The sequence below is a fragment of the Lycorma delicatula genome, chromosome 13 (assembly GCF_047948215.1).
Source record: "Lycorma delicatula isolate Av1 chromosome 13, ASM4794821v1, whole genome shotgun sequence".
Classification (NCBI taxonomy): Eukaryota; Metazoa; Arthropoda; class Insecta; order Hemiptera; family Fulgoridae; genus Lycorma; species Lycorma delicatula.
In genome coordinates, this window is record NC_134467.1 from 21,092,492 (window position 1) to 21,112,366 (window position 19,875).

The 19,875-nt window shown below is 28.8% G+C and overlaps 1 long non-coding RNA gene across 1 annotated transcript; it reads left to right on the forward strand.

Annotated features, from left to right (window-relative positions):
* The first annotated feature begins 541 nt into the window (after nt 1-541).
* LOC142333693 (uncharacterized) lies at nt 542-7,505 on the forward strand. Its single transcript, XR_012758659.1, has 3 exons — nt 542-818; nt 4,439-4,989; nt 7,417-7,505. It is a non-coding gene; the product is annotated as an uncharacterized LOC142333693 (long non-coding RNA).
* Nucleotides 7,506-19,875: the final 12,370 nt, after the last annotated feature.

Below are 19,875 nucleotides of genomic sequence, written 5' to 3' on the forward strand. Positions count from 1 at the left end.
ATTAATTATAAACAAAAACAAATGATGACCTGAAAACAAAACCAACGTAGAAGATTAAAATTTAACTTCTATGACTTGATTTCAATCTGTCAACCTTTTAAACAGAAACATTAGGCTTTTAAACCTCTAAATATTTGTTGTAACAAAAATATTCAATTATCTTTCGTAAAGTGTGGGAAACAATTATAAGAAATTTAGTACAAAATAAATTTAAAAAAAAAAACATTTTTAGAGGTGAAGATTGACATGGTTCATAGTTTTTTTACGACTGAAAATTTCAGAGAAAATAAAAATAAAGTTATCCATTCATAACATGAACTATGCGTGATTTCTTTTTTTATTCATACGTAAATTATTTCCCACTGAAAGTGTAAAAAAAGAACGAAATAATATACAGGTTAAGTGAATTATTATTGAAAAACACGCACCTCTAGCACAAAGTTATCTTTTACTAGCCTACTGTATACTCGGGGAAAAAAATGCGAGTGAACTGTGAATAGTGAACAGAGAACGGTTCAAGGCAACAGTGACGATGCGATACTTGTTCAAGAAAGCGGTGAACAACGGACAAGCAATTTGTAATGCTTTTCCTGTCATACACAATTACGCTTCCACTTTCCATCTTTATCATACACCCGCGTTGATGTATTTCTCATTCATTGTATTATAAAAAAACAAAAAAAAAAAACAACTACGTATAAAATAAAACTGTTTAAATTAAAAATTCATTAATATATGCATGCATGAAGACATCTAAATAGGTTATGTATGTATAAAAATTAAAATTTGTCAATAGCCTATACTCAAAATACCATCAGGTAAGAAAATTACACCCTTTTTGATATTTATTTTTAAGCTTTATTGATTAGTTTGTTTTACATAAAACTTTTAAGGGGAAAGGTATAAAAAAAATGAAATAACATTTTTGTTTAATTTTTTCGGCTATGAACTCATATGAAGTAAAACAGTTATTGAAATACTTATTGAAAGTTATTTTGAAATTTTTTTTTTCAGTAACAACATATATGATAGTATCTTAATGTTCTGTCATTTATATTGTAATATATAAATTTATGTTTGTGTGTATTTGGAAGGCTATGCTTTTCTTTTAGCAATTCAATAAACAGAATTGCTGGACTGATCTACAACTATTGCATCCTCAATAAAACAAAGCAAATACGAAGGACATAGCAACTGTATACAAAAATTCTTAACATGGATCCAATGGCAAGAAACACACTGAATACTATAGAGAAGAAGAATCAAGTTTAAACAAAAGTGGTGAAAAGTCAAAAAGGATAACCTAATGAGACAAACACATGTAAGCAAGTGAAAATCTATTCACTTAGGTAAATAGTTATACGTTAGCTAAATCAACCACACATAAACATATTCAACATACATAAAAAAGGAGCTATCCCACTTTTTTCCTGAAAGGAGCAAGGAAAACCATGGTTAAACTGTAATCAGAAGATCTCTAAATTTAAAATTTAACATCATATGGTTATGAAACTAATTTGAAGATATCCTGTATATCTTGCTTGAAACCCATTCTCATTTATTCCAGCTAAACGTTTGAGTTAACTTTTAGATTTTTTGTTATTTTTTTCTTTGTATCTTTTAATGACCCTTTCAGATTATTTAAATCAACCTTCCTCTCTCATAATGTTTCCTAGCCAGTTTATTTTACTATCTTTATTGTTCTGATTAAACTTTTATTCTCATTTAGTCTTAATTTATTACAATGTCTGTCCAATTAATTTTCTTCAATTTCTTCCAGCTCATAATTCACATATATTTAAACTTTTTTTTAAATTTTTTTAAGTGTCCATGTTTTATATCCATTCTGATACGTATTGTAAATATAAAATTTTACCAAATGCTTGGTTTAGTGTGTGTATATATATATATATATATATATATATATATATATATATAATGTGTATATAAAATATATTTCTGTGTTCTTTGAAACAGTCATGAGTGCTTCAAAGCACACCTATGTGTGAGTACATTGAAACCCTCTGCAGAATGTTGTTGTTATGGGAAGGAGAACTCTACGACGTTCATGTCCAATCAATTCCTGCAGCATAGGAAAGTTTGATAGAGGAAATTCAATGTATTTTCCACAAATAAAATCGTGAATGATTCTTTATACATGTATAAACATAATATGTATTATTGATAGTATATTATATAAATTCTATTAAAGTAAACAACCTAGTACAGAATACTGAGATAAGACATATCTTACATTAACTTTTCATGAAAAGTACTTTTGTGGGATCTGACATCTTCAGTCACGATTGAAATAATTTTGTTATTGTAATAATAAAATTTATGTATTAATTTATATAAGTGCTGCTATCTGTTGCAGTTTTTTTAAGACTGTCTCCCTGAAATGCTGTCTGATAATTTATTAAATTGAACTTTGTTGTATTTATATATGTAATATTTTTCTAATATATTTAATTTTATGACATGTTTATGCATTTTTAATATTTCTAAATTAATGTTAATGTCAGAAAATAGAATGTTTATTGTTTATTATACGGTCTGCCATATTAGATAAACCTAATTTATCATTTTTGTAATTTCTATAATTTTGAAAGAGCTATTTGGTTTTCCTATATAAATACCATAACACATTTTTTCTACCTTTTGTTTCTTATTATCTACTGGTTGTAAGATAATTATTTTGTTGTTATATTTTGATAGTTGTTTTTTATAAATATTTTAAATTAAAATAGTATATTTACTTTCAACTGTTATATGTTTTATGATATTTATTTTATTATTTAACTTTTCTTTGTTATTATGTGTGTATTTGATTTTAATATTTTTTATGAGATCTGTGGGTATCGACTTTTGAAGTCATTTAGCCAAAATGGAAATTTATAGCATATGAAAAATACCATGCCTGACCGGGATTGGAACTCAGGATCTTCGGATAAAAGGCTGAGATGCTATAACTCGTGCCAAATTATATTTGTATGAATAGTTATTTTATGAGATCAATGATAATTTGATTGTTTATTAATTATTATATTATTAGATGTTGGTTTTATATATAATAGGTTTCAGTTTGGTTGTCCTTGTTTATTTTGATATTGACATCTAAATAATTAAACAATATATTATTATATATTCACATATATTTGCTACCTGCATCAAGGATAAATATGTTAAACAAAATTGTATATCTATTTTTAAATTGATAATAAATATTACGTATTATTTAACAAAAATCTACAAATACAAAACTGTGAATGTTTAAGTGAATGCTAAGAATGAATAAATTCAGTTTTCTTATCGTATGAATATTTCTTGTTGCCTTTCATATGTTATATAATTTTACATTCTGGTTCATTTTCTTTTTTCTTTTAAGTCTATTTTCTCTAATTTATTTTTCAATTTAAATTTTTATTTACTTTTATGTATCATGTTACAAAAAACATGTAGTTAAAAAATTTTGTATTTTTAATTAGTTCTTTTATTAATCATCTTTCTATTATGATATGAACTCGCAGCTGGCGCTCAAGGCTTTTTTTAGTAGCTGCGTCAAGGATAAATATGTTGAATAAAATTGTGTATGTAATTTTTAGTTGACAAATAAATAAATAAATATATATATTAAAAAATAGAAACTTATTCAGCCAATCCACAAGTACAGAAATAAAAAACACTCTTACCTTACTTTTCTTTTAAGGGCTTTTGGGCCTAAGCCCATCATCAGTACTGTTTTTTAAACCAATTTTTTTTTTCTTCTCACATTTACAAAAACTAAAAAAAAAATTATTGACTGAACAAATATTTGCTCAAAACATTTTAACTTATCAAAAATGTAAATGTGTAAAGAGAAAAAAAAGTTTTAAAAAACATTACTGAAGTTGGGCTTAGGCCTGAAAGCACTTTGATGAAAGAGAAAAGTAAGGTTAGAGTGTAATATATTATATTACACTTTTACTCTTAATATAAACTTCTTTAGCCACTCCACAAGTACAGAAATAAAGAATATATTAGTTTATATTTTGTAATTAGCTAGAAATTACGTACAGAGGAAATATGAACTATAAAAAATTTAATTTAAATAAATTAATAATATACTCATATTTATATATATATTTTTTTATTCCAGTATTTACGTATATCAAATTTTATGTGTAAGTAATCCTTAAAAGGTAAACTAAGTTCCCTGTACATCAGACCAGACACAAATTTAACAAAAAATATAAATTATTCTATTCTTAATTACTAACTTAGATAACTAAATACAGTATTAGTTTTTTATTTTTATTTTGTATTCCCTAGTGACTAGCTAAATATTATGATTTAGTATCCACTTTTTAAGCCTTTCTTATAATCTGGTTTTTACTTTTCAACTGCTTCAATTCATTTACTAGTTGATTGATTATACGAAGGTTATTTTTTTTTCAAGGTCCGATCGGTCGCGAAATAAAAACCCGAGCAAAAATCGCATGAACCTTTGCGCATATGTGTTGCGCAGCGTCTCTAGTATGGCCTTCAATCACGCTGCTTCACTTCGTTTAGTTCTGAACACGCAGCTAGCACGTAAACATGTCTACAACAATAACATCTCCCGCCAAGTGTGAAGTGCGTGCAGTAATCCTATTTCTTCAGGCTGAGGGGTGTAATGCAGTTGAAATCCATCGACGAATAAGTAATGTGTACGATGAAACTTCAATGAGTGACAGTGCGATAATGGTGCAGGAACTTTAAAGCAGGACATACAGATGTTCATGATGCAGGCGGTCAGGGAAGGAAGCGAGTGTCAACCGATGATCTCGTTGAGCGAGTGGATGAGGGAATTCGAGAAAATCGTCGGTTCACAATTTCTATATTGAGGGATCCGTTTCCTAAAATTTCAAGGTCTGTTCTCTACATCATTGTGAGTGAGAGACTTCAGTACCGCAACTTTGTGCGAGATGGGTTCCCAAGATGCTGTCACAATATTTATTAAAATGAAATGTAAGTAAATAAGAAAACTTTATATTTAATACATAAATCCTTTTAAATAAATTTTTTTCGATATTGTCAACTTTATTAAATTTTTATAATATTATTTATTTGCGACAGTTTTTCCTTAAATTATCAATATAATATTTTTCAAAAACCAAATTTTATCCTGCCGCTATTTTGGGTACATCGTACCAAATTTTTATTAATATTATTTCCCTTATCTTAAAGAAACCTTTAAAATCTTACAAAGAGTGATACAATTTAAAAAATTTGAGTTACAACCTCTGAGACACCCTCCTGAAGCCTTCCGGTCATACGAATTCGGATAGTAGAGTGCCTGGGTGATCGTGCAGGGACTAAAAATACAATATGGCTTAGATCCGGCCCCTGCATGATAAGAGGGGAGGTTTTTAAAAGTGTGAGAGCCTCGCACTGCCGTCAGTGCGGGCCTGACGTCGGCTGGCAGAGCTTTTTCCTCCCCCTACGGAAAGAAAAACAAAAAACAACCTAAAACGCGTTTTCGACAAATTTTTTTAATTTCTATCCCAGGTTAGTCAAAACTAAAAATTCATGGACCTATTTTTTTTATGCGCGCGCGCGTTCACTCGAATTATAATTATAAAGGAGTGTTTAAAAACTGAATAAAAAATTTATAAAATTAAACAATGTATTACATACATCATTGTTAATTTAATCTCATAGCAACATACGTTAAATCTTATTAAAATCATTCTGCGTAAGACAACCGTAACAGCAAGATTAAAGAAGAAAGGTGATATAAGAAAAGTAATAATAAAATACGATAAAACATATTAATCGACTAAATTATGTTGAACTATCTTATATATTTACTTCTCATTTTATTATACAAGTTCGCTTCCTTTGCTGTTGGAGTTACTATTTACGTAGTATTCAGAGCCCCACTACTAAAATACGTAGTGGGTGCGTTGATCTTGAAGAATTTAATTATAATTTTATCAAAAATTAGAAATTAAAATTATTTTATACATCAAAATTCAACGTATATCGAATACATAAAACAAAATTTCTGTATGACAAAATTTTAATGCGACAAAATTTCTGTATGACAAAATTTTAATACGACAAAATTTCTGTATAACAAAATTTTAATGCGACAAAATTTCTATATGTGAATGAATAATATAAATTGTGTACAAAATTATTATTTTATTAATGTATAATTATTTTATTTTAATAAAAATTATTTGTAAAAAAAATTGTTTTGAAATTTTATTTAAAAAAAAAATACAAATATTATGCGCGCGCGCGTGTGTATGTGAGTACATAATTTTTTTTTCAGACTGAGAGATATTTAATTTAAAAATATTAAAAAAATCTGATATAAAATAGGCGTACATAACTTCCTTGTACGCCTATTAAATTACATATACACATTTTTTTTTGAAAAGAAAAGTGAAAAGCACATAAAATTTTATTTCATTAATAATTTCTGATATTTTTTAATTTTTTTTTTTATTACTAAATTAATATTTATCGTAATTTTTTTTTACAATCTGAGGTTAATAATAATCATAAATAAATCAATATATTTAAATAAAAAAAAACAAATTCTCGCCGATGTTTCTTCTCCTTATAAGATCAAAATAATTCGATAATTAAAATTTTATTTTGTTCTAACTCTGGAACCGATGAAAAAAGTACCACTTATTATATATCGTTGAAAAGCTTTCAATGAGGGCTTATTACTGCAGTAATAAATTAAAAAGTTTTGGATTTTGAGTTTTTTTGACACTTTTGGTTCAGTCGAATGCAATAAAAATGGGAGGTGTTTAACTAGATGTTACAACAGTCCTAAATCCAAAATTTCAGCATTCTACTGCTAATTGTTTTTGACTTATGCGAGTTACATACGAACAGATGACACGCTGAAAGTAGTCAAACTGGATTCAGGGATGGTCAAAATAGATATTTTCATTGAAATCTGAAAACCGCGATTACAATATATGTGTAAAAATCATCTACGATATTTATCGATTCAGTTATTGATATTTAATTGATTAATAAATTTTAATTGTTTTTTGTTTACAAGATTGAACATTTTGTTTCATTTAATATCTTTTTCTTTTTCCGTAATTACCTTTATGATAATACTTTAGAGGATGATGTATGAGTGTAAATGAAGTGTACTGTCTCAGTTCGATCGTTCTTGAGATGTTTATCCCAGAAAGCAAAAGAGTATCGATGGAACAGCAACATCCTCTCCAAAAGCGAAAACCCCCTTTTCAGCAGGAAAAATTATGGCTTCATTTCTTCAGGATACAGAGTGTTCTATACACTGATTTCCAGAGCAGTACCCTATAAATGCTCAATATTACTTAAATTTAATAAAATGTTCAGTTAAGCAGTCATCTGAAACAAGTGGAAAAATATCAACAGGCCATCTGTTTTTTACAGGACAATATGCACCGTCATTTAGTCTGTCATACTATGGCTGAAATCCGTAAATTAAAGTGGACTATTCTGCCATACCACCATATAGTCTGGACCTCACATTCTCTGACTTCCATGTGTTTGGACTTTTAAGAGAAGCTGTAGAGGGTAAATAGCTTTGTTCCAATGAAGCTGTTTGAGAGTGGATTTGTCAGCAACCACAGAAATACTGTATTTTTCTGAAGAAATATAGAAGCTACTCTGAAGATGGCATCTATGCATTGAAAAGGAGGGAGTATGTTGAAATATAAAAGTGTCTAACTTATTTGCTTTACATTAGTTTTTGAATAAATAAATATTACAATTCAAATTTGAATGCTCCTCGTAAATACAGTTCATTAAAGTATTTTTAAGAATTTTTTTCTAATTCTTTAATTTATGTTTACATTAGCATATTCTTTTTCTACATAAAAGTTCTACTTGTTTGTTCCGGACTGCTGTAATAATAAATCATTGGTTTTTTGTCCATTTCTTCTTAATAAACCTTTTATGACCTCATAGGATCACTTTAGTCAGTCCACTATCCAAGTCTCTTCTATGGGACTGTTTGGGCCTTGCGGTCCTCTCACAACTTTTTCATACATTCAATCTTTGTGCCCTTTCTAGTGTTGAAGATGTTCGTGTTGTGAATTTCTTTTTTGTGAATATGAAGTGAGTATTTTTGTTCTTGTTTAATTTTATCTTATCAGTGGTATCTTCTGGTGTAAGGCCAATTTCCTTCAGATCCTCTCCTATTTCTCTGATCCATCTGCATCCTATCTTGGTGTTTTTTAAGTCGACATTGTAACTGTTAAAGAAATTTTGAATCTTGCATCCTCAACATAAAATCCTAGTCTTCACTTAACGCGTGGTATCAGTGATGGGTTCTAATTCTTTGTACATGATTTTGTTGGCCACAATCCACCACTGCCCGTCTTTCTGGTACTTTTTATTGATGAAGGTTCTTCCAATTCTTCTTCTGAAGTTTGTCTTTGATTGTTCATTCAGGTGAAAGATGGAAGAGTGTTTCTGCTGCATAAGTGGCTTCCGGTTTTAAAACTGTGTTGTAGCATCTTATTTTTGCGTTTATTGATATGCATATTTTATTGTAAGTGTACCGGATTAATTTTTGAGCTTTAACTAGTTTGTTTCTTCTTATCTGGATCAAGGTTTTCTGTTTAGATTGTTTGTTATTATTTCTCCAAGATATTTAAATTGGGTTATTATTTTGATTTTATTACTGTTTATATTTACTTCTTTTTATTGTCGTGGTTTTTGGGGCATAATTTCTGTCTTTTCAAATGATATTTTGAGGCTAAATTTATTTGCAATATTTTGAAATTCTAGTATCTATGATTGATTTAGCTTCATCTATGTCGTTTGCCAGTAGTGTCAAGTCATCGGCAAAATCAAGACAGTTTGTTTTGATTTTTAAGCCTATTTTTATTTTTGGGGGGCATTTTTTAAGCCATTCCCTCATTACCATTTCTAGAGTGCAGTTGAATAATAGTAGTGCGAACCCATCGGCTTGGCACAGTCCTGTCTTGATTTCAAACGGTTCCAAGAGCTTGCCTCTGAATTTTACCTCTGACTTAGTGATTGTGAGGGTCAGTTTTATTATGTTTATTAATTTGATGTGTAGTTTGAGGTATTTTAGAATTTTCAGTAGGGATTCTAAGTGAATGCAGTCATAAGCTTTCTTGAAACTACAAATCTTATCACCATGTCTCTTTCTTTTCCTGTTGTAATCCATTATTAGCTTGATTCATGATCTGGTCTGGTCAGCTCCTCCAGGGTTGAAACCCCTCTGATATTCTCCTAGTTCTTTCTAAAGTTGTGAAGCGATCCTGTTGAGGATGATTCTTGAAAAAATCTATCCCTTATTATTTAATTACTTAAAAAAATGTTACAACTTCTGGTATAGCAATTTCTTTAAATTTAATATTTAAGTCTTTATTAAAAATTGTTCCACTGCATTTCATTACATCTGTTTTACAAGAATAAACATTGAAACTGAAGTTTTAAAATCTTTTTATTTTTATATCAGTTTCAGCCAAAATAATATTACAGTCGGCAGATAAACATTTTTATTTTTATTTATGAACTCTTATTCTTATTTTGTTTCCTTTATTATATTCCAGAAACAAACAAATCAAAGAAAAAGAAAAATTTGGGTAAATTCTTATCTCACACCTTTCTATATTTAAAACTACTATTAATAAAAATTTGCTTCACAAAAAATTTGTTTGAATAATTTTTCTTTAACTTTATTTAAACTTATATAAAATATAACACAAACGAATAAAAATTCAAAATAGTATCATTTTTTTATTATAACAGAATGTGATGTGATATGTTCATAGTTTTTAACTTACCTGACATGACTGAATGTTTGCCTAGGAAGACGTAATAATTTTTCAACAGTTCTAACTATATTATCACAATCTCTCCATTCTCGAACACTGAAATAAATTAAAAAAAAAAAAAATAGCCACAATAGTGATGTAAAAACAAATAAATAACTAATAAATAAATGTGTTATTCTAATCAGTCGATAATAATAACATTATGTTGATCAATCAGGAATAGATTGATATACTATTTCATAGATAAAAAAAGGGTTTGATCAAGGGAAACTTTAGTAAAACCTTGATTCAGAACAGATTGTAAAATATACAGTTAACAAAAAAAACATATGTATTTAAAAACTTTATTAATTTTTTTAAATATAAACATATTAGGGACGTTAACGTGAAAATTAACTATAAGGCGAATCACAAATCAGAAGTATAAATAAAAATTATTTGAACACGTATGTACATACGTGTTTAACAAAGATATAAATAATTCAGGTTTTTTAAACGTTTGTTTAATTAGTATTATTTTTATAAATTCATTGAAAGGTTAACATTATTTCTGTACAAAAATTTTTTATACAGATATAAACTGTAGTATTTAAAATAAACTGTATAATAACTGCATAATAAAACGGTATTTTAAATAAATTGATAGAGGATTTTATATAACATTTTAGTAACTTATTAAAAATGGCAACAAAAGTATATGATCCTTTTTTGTATGTTGTATTGCGTTGATTTATTCGAAAACAGTTCTGATGTTTGGTTTGATCATTTTTTTTAGAAAAAAATATTGTATAATCATTAATATAAAAACAAGGAACATTGCTTGTTCCTTGTTTTTATATTCCTTGTTTTACTTTGGAAGAAATCAAAAATTTATTTAGTCGATCTACACTTATTCACTCTAAATAAATGGAAGAAAAATGCAATTCATTTCATTATGGTGTCTGACAATTTTTCAATTTTAGTATAAAGTTGATATTTATAATTAATTTTTACCTGATTATTTTGAAATTTAGACCTAAAAATTTTCTTATAGTTTCCTTTATTTTTTTTCTAGATTTTTTTAGTGGACAGTCTTAGGGTTTCTGCAGGATAGAGTGCTTCCGGATTTATCACAGTTTTATAGTTTCAAAATTCTGAGTTCCATGTTTGTTATACATGCTTTTTGTTAGCTGGAAAGCTAACAAAATTTATTTTACTAGTTTCAACTGTAATTATTCATTCATTATTATTCATTCATAATTATTCATATAATAATTCATTCATAATCATTATATTAATTTCATATTCATTCATTCATATAATTCATAATTATTCATCATTCAACTGTAATTATTCATTTTACTAGTTCTAACTGTTAACACTTTTTTATCTAAAGAATTCCTATTGATCCATTCTACGAGATATTTGATATTATCCACTTCCTCTAAGGAAATTTGAGCGGTTTTTATTATTAGTCAATAATTTTCTTCTCTCAAATCCAATTTTTAATTCCATTTTAGCTGCTTCTTTTTCTAATTCTTTACTTTGTTGTTCAGCTTCTTTCCAATATGGCTTTATCACGTCCAACTCTTTTACATCGTTTGCAACTGTTTTATAACTTGTTTGCATCGACTAATAAGTAATGTGTACAGTGAAACTTCAATGAACTTTAAAGCAGGACGTGAAGATGTTCATGATGCAGGCGGTCAGGGAAGGAAGCGAGTGTCAACCGATGATCTCTTTGAGCGAGTGGATGAGGCAATTTGAGAAAATCATTGGTTCACAATTTCTGTATTGAGTGATTAGTTTCCTGAAATTTCAAGGTCAACTCTCTACACCGTTGTGAGTGAGAGACTTCAGTACCGCAAACTGTGTGCGAGTACTGAAGATGCTGTCCGACTATCACAAAACAATGAGAACGGACGCCTCCCTAACGTTTCTCTAGCGCTACCACAATTAAGGAGAAGATTTTTTGAACAAAATTGTCACAGGGGATGAGACACGGGTCCATTTCGAAACTGAAGAAACAAAAGAACAATCCAAACAGCGGATGCATTCTCATTCTCCCAGTAAATCAAAGAAGTTCAAGCGAACCTTGTCCAACAGAAAGCATATGGCTACTGTGTTCTGGGACCGGAATGGAGTTCTCTTGGTGGATTTCATGGAACATGGCACGACCATCACTGCAGCCTCATACTGCGTGACTCTTCAACGTCTACGAAGGGCAATTCAGAATAAGCGGAGAGGAATATTGTCATCAGGCATTGTCTTTCTCCATGACAATGGTCGGCCGCACACTGCAGCTGTAACAAAGAAGCTCCTGCAGCGTTTTCTTTGGGAAGTGTTTGATTACCTACCATACAGCCCGGACTTGGCTCCATCCGATTTTCACCTCTTTGCTCACATGAAACGCTGGCTAGGTGGACAACATTTTGGCCCAGACATCGAGCTGCAGACCGGCGTAGAAACATGGCTGAAAACACAGGCGGCTCCGTTCTATGACGAGGGTATTGTAAAGTTGGTACCACGCTACGAAAAATATAAAAATTTAGAAAATAAACTTAAAATTTTTACATTTCCGTTCAATTTGTATCAAATTATTTTCATTGACATTTTCTGAGTAATGAATTATTTTTTTAAATTATTTTTTTATATTTAGTAGCTTTATGCATTAACCTTAAAATTATTCTATGTATTGTATTTATATTTTGTTTTAAATGTAACGGATATCACATTTATTTTTTATTTTATAATTTTAATTTGATGTTTACGATGCTGTTTTGATCAAGGTTTTGTCATGGTTCCTTTGATTCTTCCTGGAAAATGTTAATGCAGTTTAATTTTTCAACCATAGAGTAGCGTATCTATTCATTCATGACATAATTCATATAATATTTTATTATGTACTATTCAGAATAAAAGATTTATTTATTTATTGTTCTATATATATATATATATATATATATATATATATATTACTTTCTGTCTCATGCTGTAGCTGTAGAAAGTATTGTAATCTGCCCAATTTGGGCATATGCGGTTTTCACTGGATTTTGGGATTTTGATACTTAAGGAACTCAAAAATCATATGGAAATTTACCAGATGTTTGTATGTACATATGTGTGTTCGGTGTCTGACACCTTGTAACTCCAGAACTGCTGGACCAGTCAAAATCGGTCCAAAATTGATCAGATTACTCCTGTATATGGAGCATTGATGCCATTAAATTTTCACCCTAAAAGGTCAAGAAGGTGAGGCTGTAGAGCAAGGTCATCCTCAGTAACTCAAAATTTCGCCTAATTAAGGTCTTATATCTTCAGAACTACTGGATCGATTTTGACCACACTTGGTCAGATTATTGCTATATATGGGGCATTGATGCCATTAAATTTTCAATGTAAAAGGTTAAGGAGTTGAGGCTATAGAACAAGGTCACCCTCAGTATATCGAGTTTTCACCTAATTAAGGACTTTGGCACATTTGTTAATAATTAGAAAATAATAAATAATATTTGCAAAAAATATTGCACCCTCCACCCCAAAACATTCTTTAAACTAGTGGTTAAGTTGGTATACTGTGTCAATAGTACCCCCTGTCACTATTAGGAGCACTAGTGTAGCATTGATGTACAGCTGTTGTAGAAAAATATTATATTTAAATAAAATGATAAATATTTCAAATTAAGTTGTATCTATAAGCCGTGCATCAGAAAAAAGCCGCATGATGGGAAAGTCCTACAACTATGTTGTCATTTTTTTTTCAAACGTTATATTTATCAAGTAAAACAATTTAAAAAATTTTTAAATTATAACTACTAGATAAAGTCAGAATAAAAAGGGTAAGAACACTTCCTTAACTCTAGCGCCTTTGGATTATCATTCCATCTTCAGCAGTCCAAAATATAAATTACAAATTTCATTTATACGTAAATACTTGTGTCAGTAAATTAAAACTTCTTATAGCTACCATGGTAAGATAATATCAATATATATATATATATATATATATATAAAAATAATTTTGAAAAGTTTTAATTAATAAGAACAATACTTGAGTAAATATATAGTTATAAAATAAAACAAAATATGCAGAAAAAACAAAGGAAACAATTCATATTTTTGGCCAATAAATAATGATCTGCCAGCATATTTCTCTTTAAGTAGATTGGAAAGACATAAGGTTAAATGTATAAAGAATTATACTTGAGACAAACAACATCAAAGGAAGTAAATAAGAATATGTAACTGAGTTAGTCTGATTTGAGGGTGGTAGACAAGAATAGTGCCTCTCACTTTGTTTATGATATAGTAATTCTCTAGTTGATGGCATGTGCACACTTCAATTGTTAACAGCCCTGGAGGAAGGCGTGAAAGAGTATGGATGAAAATAAATATAGTAAAAATTAAAATAATGGATGTAAACAACAAAGAGGATTTAGTTATAGGAACAAATGAAGGAGAAATAGAAAAAGTAACAACAAGTTACAGATATTTGAGGGCCACAGAAACAGAGAGTGGTGGAAGTAGAAGATAGGATAGTGACTTCAAAGGAAGGTTTTCATAGACTTTTATTGCGTAGAATTAAGGAGGAGGTTAGCCGAATACTACATTGTATGGAAGTGAAATATGAGGAAGAGGGAGTGAGTCTGAATGTAGACTTTTGAGGATTGGGTATGTAGGAGGATGGAAAAAATAAGACGAATGTGTATAGTGAGGAATGAGGAAGTAATGAACAGAATTAAAGAAGAAAGAGCATTATGTAACAAGTACACAAAGAAGAAGAAACTGGTTAGGACATGTGGTTAGGGAAAATGGAATTTTGGTAACTGGATTGGAAGGATCAGTAGAATGCAGAAGGAAACAAGCAAGAAGAATGATGTTAATAAATGAGATGAAAATTGAAAACTATAAGGGGATGATGGAGAAGGCTTGAGACTGAAATGGATGGAACAGTGGGCACTTAAGGGACCTGCTGGTATGCAGAACACTGCATGTGATGAGCCCGTTGGGTATTTTGAAATCTTTTTTCAAGTTTTTAAAGGATTTTCTAGGTATAACATTACATTTTAGTTGGGAATACACATAGGAACAATAAGTATTTAACATTACTTTACAAGTAAACTTAGACGCTGTTTCCCTACAACCAAAAGAGAAAAAAATATGAAAACTGTTTCAAAAGTAATGTACATTAAGTATTTGTCATTATAATTAAATACAAAGATCAAATAAGAAGTAATGCTAAAGTATTTTTCTGTGTTATATATAACAACACAATCTGTAATCTGGTTTGGTAGGAAAAAATTATTTTTTTATGTACAGCAAAAATAATACATTTATAAATATATAAACTCTACCAACAGTCTAGGAAAGTAAAATTACATTCTATTAATATAACAAAATTATGATTTTTCTGAGGAACCATCATGTATTCTCATTCTAAGCTAAGCTAGCATGTTCGTAATGATTACAAGCTTATATTTTATCCAAAATTTCATTCAGCATATTACAAAATTACTTTTAAAAGATTAAGAAATATAAATCTAAATAAAAGTAATTGAATAAATAGTTTGTACAACACAAATTTAACTAATGATATTTAATAATAATAAAATTTGCAGATTATTGTTGGACGTTAAAGAAGGTTGTTCCAGATGACGAATACATATTGAATTGCATCCGTGACAGCATAAATATTACTACAATATGCTGAATTGTTTTCTTCTGATTATAACTCTTGAAACTCTTCCTGATTATTACAAAAGAAATAATTTATTGTCAGCATAAAGAAGATTCTAGCCTTTCAGCTTAGATCCCAAAAGCTTGGCTTGTTTCTTCGAAAAGTTCAAATCCTGAACAAGGTCATTTAATTCACCTTGAGTTATCAGATGTTCACCGGAAGAGGATGCTGCTTCAAAAGAATCATTTTACTCCTTATGTCAAACTTAAATGGCTACCTCATATTCTGATTCATTTTCTAAAGAGAGAGTGTTGGAGGATGCAGGACAACTAAGTCCTTACCATGAAGCACTAGCCTTATGCCAAATGGTAAATTTTGGTATTATCCTGTTTGTTTATTTTTTATACCTTTTATATTTGTAATACAGACATAAAAGTTCGGCAAATAATTTTGTGGTTCACACCACACCATCGTATGGCAACACTCGTGCATCATTTACCAACTCTAGCAAAGTCTGTCAAACATTTCACACAGGTTGAACAACATGTGAGGGACATATCTTTATCAAGCAAATTTGTCCCAGACCTTAAAGGACATTTCAAATGAAGCTATCCAGGACTACTTCGCAAAGTGGAAACACCGCTGGGAAAAGTGTGTGAATAGGGAAGGAGAGTACTTTGAAGGGTGTGAGGACCAATAATTTGTAAAATTACTAATGAAGATTAAAAAGATAAGGTTCGGTTATTTTCTGAACAGATCTTGTTTTTTGTTTCGTCAATAGTTTGTTTTGATTTTTCTACAGAATATATTATATACAGAACAGAATGCTGTTTATTGGGCTGTTTTTATGTTGCTGTGGACAGCCTTCATCGTTCATTGACTGTATCTTTATTTGAAGCTATTTACCATCTGTAAAATGTAAAACATTGTGCAATCAGAGCAGTTTAATCTATACACAAAAGGTATATTATGTTTGTTTTGGTGATTCTGTTCTAGGTGTAATGATTTATTTATGTTTTTATTCTATAGGCTACAGTGAATCAAATTTTTAAAATTAATTTGAGCTACTTTTCCTTATGTCTTTACTTATCTTTATCAGAACGATAAAGAAAGCAATAAAATACATTTCCTTCTATGCATGTCATACAAAAATATTCATAAAAATAATATTCTAAAAAATAATTCAATCATAGTCATATTCTATAGAAAAAAAATTCATGTTTTGTGTAATATTTCCTTTAAATATGAAAAAAAATTTGAAAGAAAAACAATTAATAAGGGAAAATTTAATACTAAGGGAAAAGGAATACGAAATACAATCGGATAACTGAGAATGCTGAGAGAATGTGCATTTAAAGCAAATAGGATACGTATGTCTGTTTTATTGATTGGGAGTTAGTATTTACACGATTATTGGTCTGCAGTATGTTGTTTTGAACATTTTGAGAAACACTAGTATAGATTGGAAGAATAAAAGATTAGAAAACTCAGAACAAATTTTCAAGTTATAAAAATGAAGTTATAAATATGAATCATATAGAGCAATATTAAAAAAAAACTAAATATTTTTACTTATCGTTGTTGTTTCTATTTATAAATATGCAATTCTTTAAAAATAATAGTCACTTATTTGAAAAAAAAATAACATCCACTTATATTAAAACAGACAACAGAACTGTTTAATATAATATTTCATGTAACAAGAACAGAACAGAAAAATTGTATTTCTCATTATAAATATTTGGGTTTCACCAAGGCTCTAAGCCTTACCGGCAAATGCCCATTCAATACAGTACAAATACATTAACAGTGAAAAATACAAATACAAAACAAAATTTTGTATTACTAAAATCAGTGTACTGTTAAGTTTATGATAAAAATATTATTAATTATGAGAAAATATTAAGTGGGTCGTGAAGTGGTTGTAATAAAAATATATATTTCATTGTAATGAAATAATAAAGTATTTAACTATTTGTTGCCTTACGATTAACAAATAACGATTATTTGGATGCCTTAACGATTATTTTGGATATTTACATTTTGAGAGGCTAGCCATCGAAATACTTCTATCTTAAACAAACTATAATTTGTCATAATCTTTTATTTCTTTTGATAACATATATAAACTGGGAACAACAACTTTCAATGGCTTTCTACCATATAAATTATACTTAGAAACAATGAATAGATCTTTTATACCTAGTTTGATGAATAATATTTTTTTAGATTTAAAATCATTTTTCATACATACATATAAATATTAACCGATAAAATCTACAGGTGATAGTGTTGATACGGCATCAGAATTATTTTAATTACTCTATTTCAACCCTTTTTAATTTTTTCAGTTAAATAATTTGCTGTTGAACCCCATATTTCAACACCATATCTAATTAATGATTCAAACATCAATTTATGTAAAAAATTCATTATTTTTTATGTTAATATACACTTGAGATAGTAAAATTTACTAGTAACTATTTGAAATTTTTTTTAGTAGATTTGTTATATAACTTTTTTATTTTAATTTACTATCTAAAGTAATTCCTAAATATTTAAATTATTGTACATTTTGCAAAATTTTAAAATCATATCCATTATTATTATTCATAGTGCAATTACAATCATGAGCTTTGATAATCAGTAAGCTTGTGACGGGTTTTGAAGTGAACCACAACTGTTTTACCTTTAATTAGGCAAAGTCACCTTTCATGAGTCCATTTCATAAAAGAATTAAAATCACCTTGAAAACATGTTTCAGTTGTTTCAAATAACTTATGAGTAATCAAGATTAATATGTCATTCGCACACAGGAAGACTGTACAATATTTTAGTTCATGGTAGAATTTATTTACGTATATTAAAAAGAAAGGTAAAAAAAAAAGGTTCAGGTTGCCTTAATAATATAACAAAACAAAACACTCCCCTAATCTCCATGGAGGAGTGGTAGCATCTTGTCCTTACAAAAGGAGGCCTCAGATTCGAATCCCAGTCAGGCATGGCATTCATTTGGTAAAAAATTCCATTTCCCATGTATAAGCTTCAATGGTGAATTAATTCATCAAACAAAAAAAAGACAGAAAACGATTTTCAGTATCTCATTCAACCATCGTTTTAATCATTAATAAATAAAATTTGTAGTTAATATTTAATATCTTCAGGTATTTACCTTGACATATTTCATAAGTTTTAAATTTTTAAGTAATTTTATGAACCTTAATCACATTTATTTTTTAATAATCATGTTATCTTGTTATGCTGCTGTGATCAAGGTTTCACCATAGTTTTTGTTAATTTATCTAGGCAAATGCTGAAGCAGGTCTTCTTTTTTTCATCAATGGAGTAGCATATATCTAACCATTCCTGATGTGGTTTGTATATAATTAATTATTTATGCATTGATCACAGAATAAAAGATTTATTTTATATTTTACTAGTAAACAAAGAGTCATAATTACAGTAGGAAATTATGAAATAAAAGAAATCGACATTGAAAGAAGTGAAAAAGGATGTATTATTTTCCTAACACTTTTCAACAAATGAGATGTAATCAAAAAGTATCCGACCTTGGGTCATAAAAACAAAATAATCTATTTAGTTTAGTGACTTATTCCCTTCAAAGTAGGTTCCTTCTGATGTACTACATATCGCAGTGATATTTACATTGAAAGTATTTCTCAAAGCTATTTTTAGTGACCACGATAAGTCGCATTTCTTTTAATCTCTTCTCTGTTTTCAAATATCTTTCCTTTAAGTGGAATTTTAAGCTTAGGAAGGAGCCAAAAATCGCTGGGAGCCATGTCTGGTGAGTAAGGAGCGTAATAAAGTATTCAATTTTGTGTTCTGTTAAGATTCTCTGGATAAGTTGTGGTACATTATGTTGGAGTGTTGTCATGATGAATTTTCCAATCACCATTTTCTCAGAGTTGTGGTCTCTTGTGTCAAACAGCATCTCTTAGCTGATAAAGAACAGTTGTGGTAGTACTGCTTTTATTGATAGTTTGTCCTTGATCATAATTATGATAAACCACACCTCGATAATCAAAAACACTGTCAAGAGTACATTCGTGTTGTAATTTTGTGTTTGGTATTTTTTTGAATTTTGGTTTTTTTATCTTGATTTTTTTTTTTATAATGATTTTATTTTGTTCATTTATTTTATTTTTTGTTTGTTTGTTGGTAAAATCATGACAGCAAATAGTAATTTTTATTTTTATGATTAATAAAGAATTACCTACCGGTAATTAATTATAGAACTGAATATAATATGTCAGCAGGCTTGTATGATTTTCACCAGGCATGTAATTTATAGTAGTATTATTTCATTTTTTTCTTAATTTTTTTTGTAAGTCTGTTATAACATATTTGTTTTTCTTGAGAATTACTGTACCAGTAGAACGTATGGTTAAACAAACATCT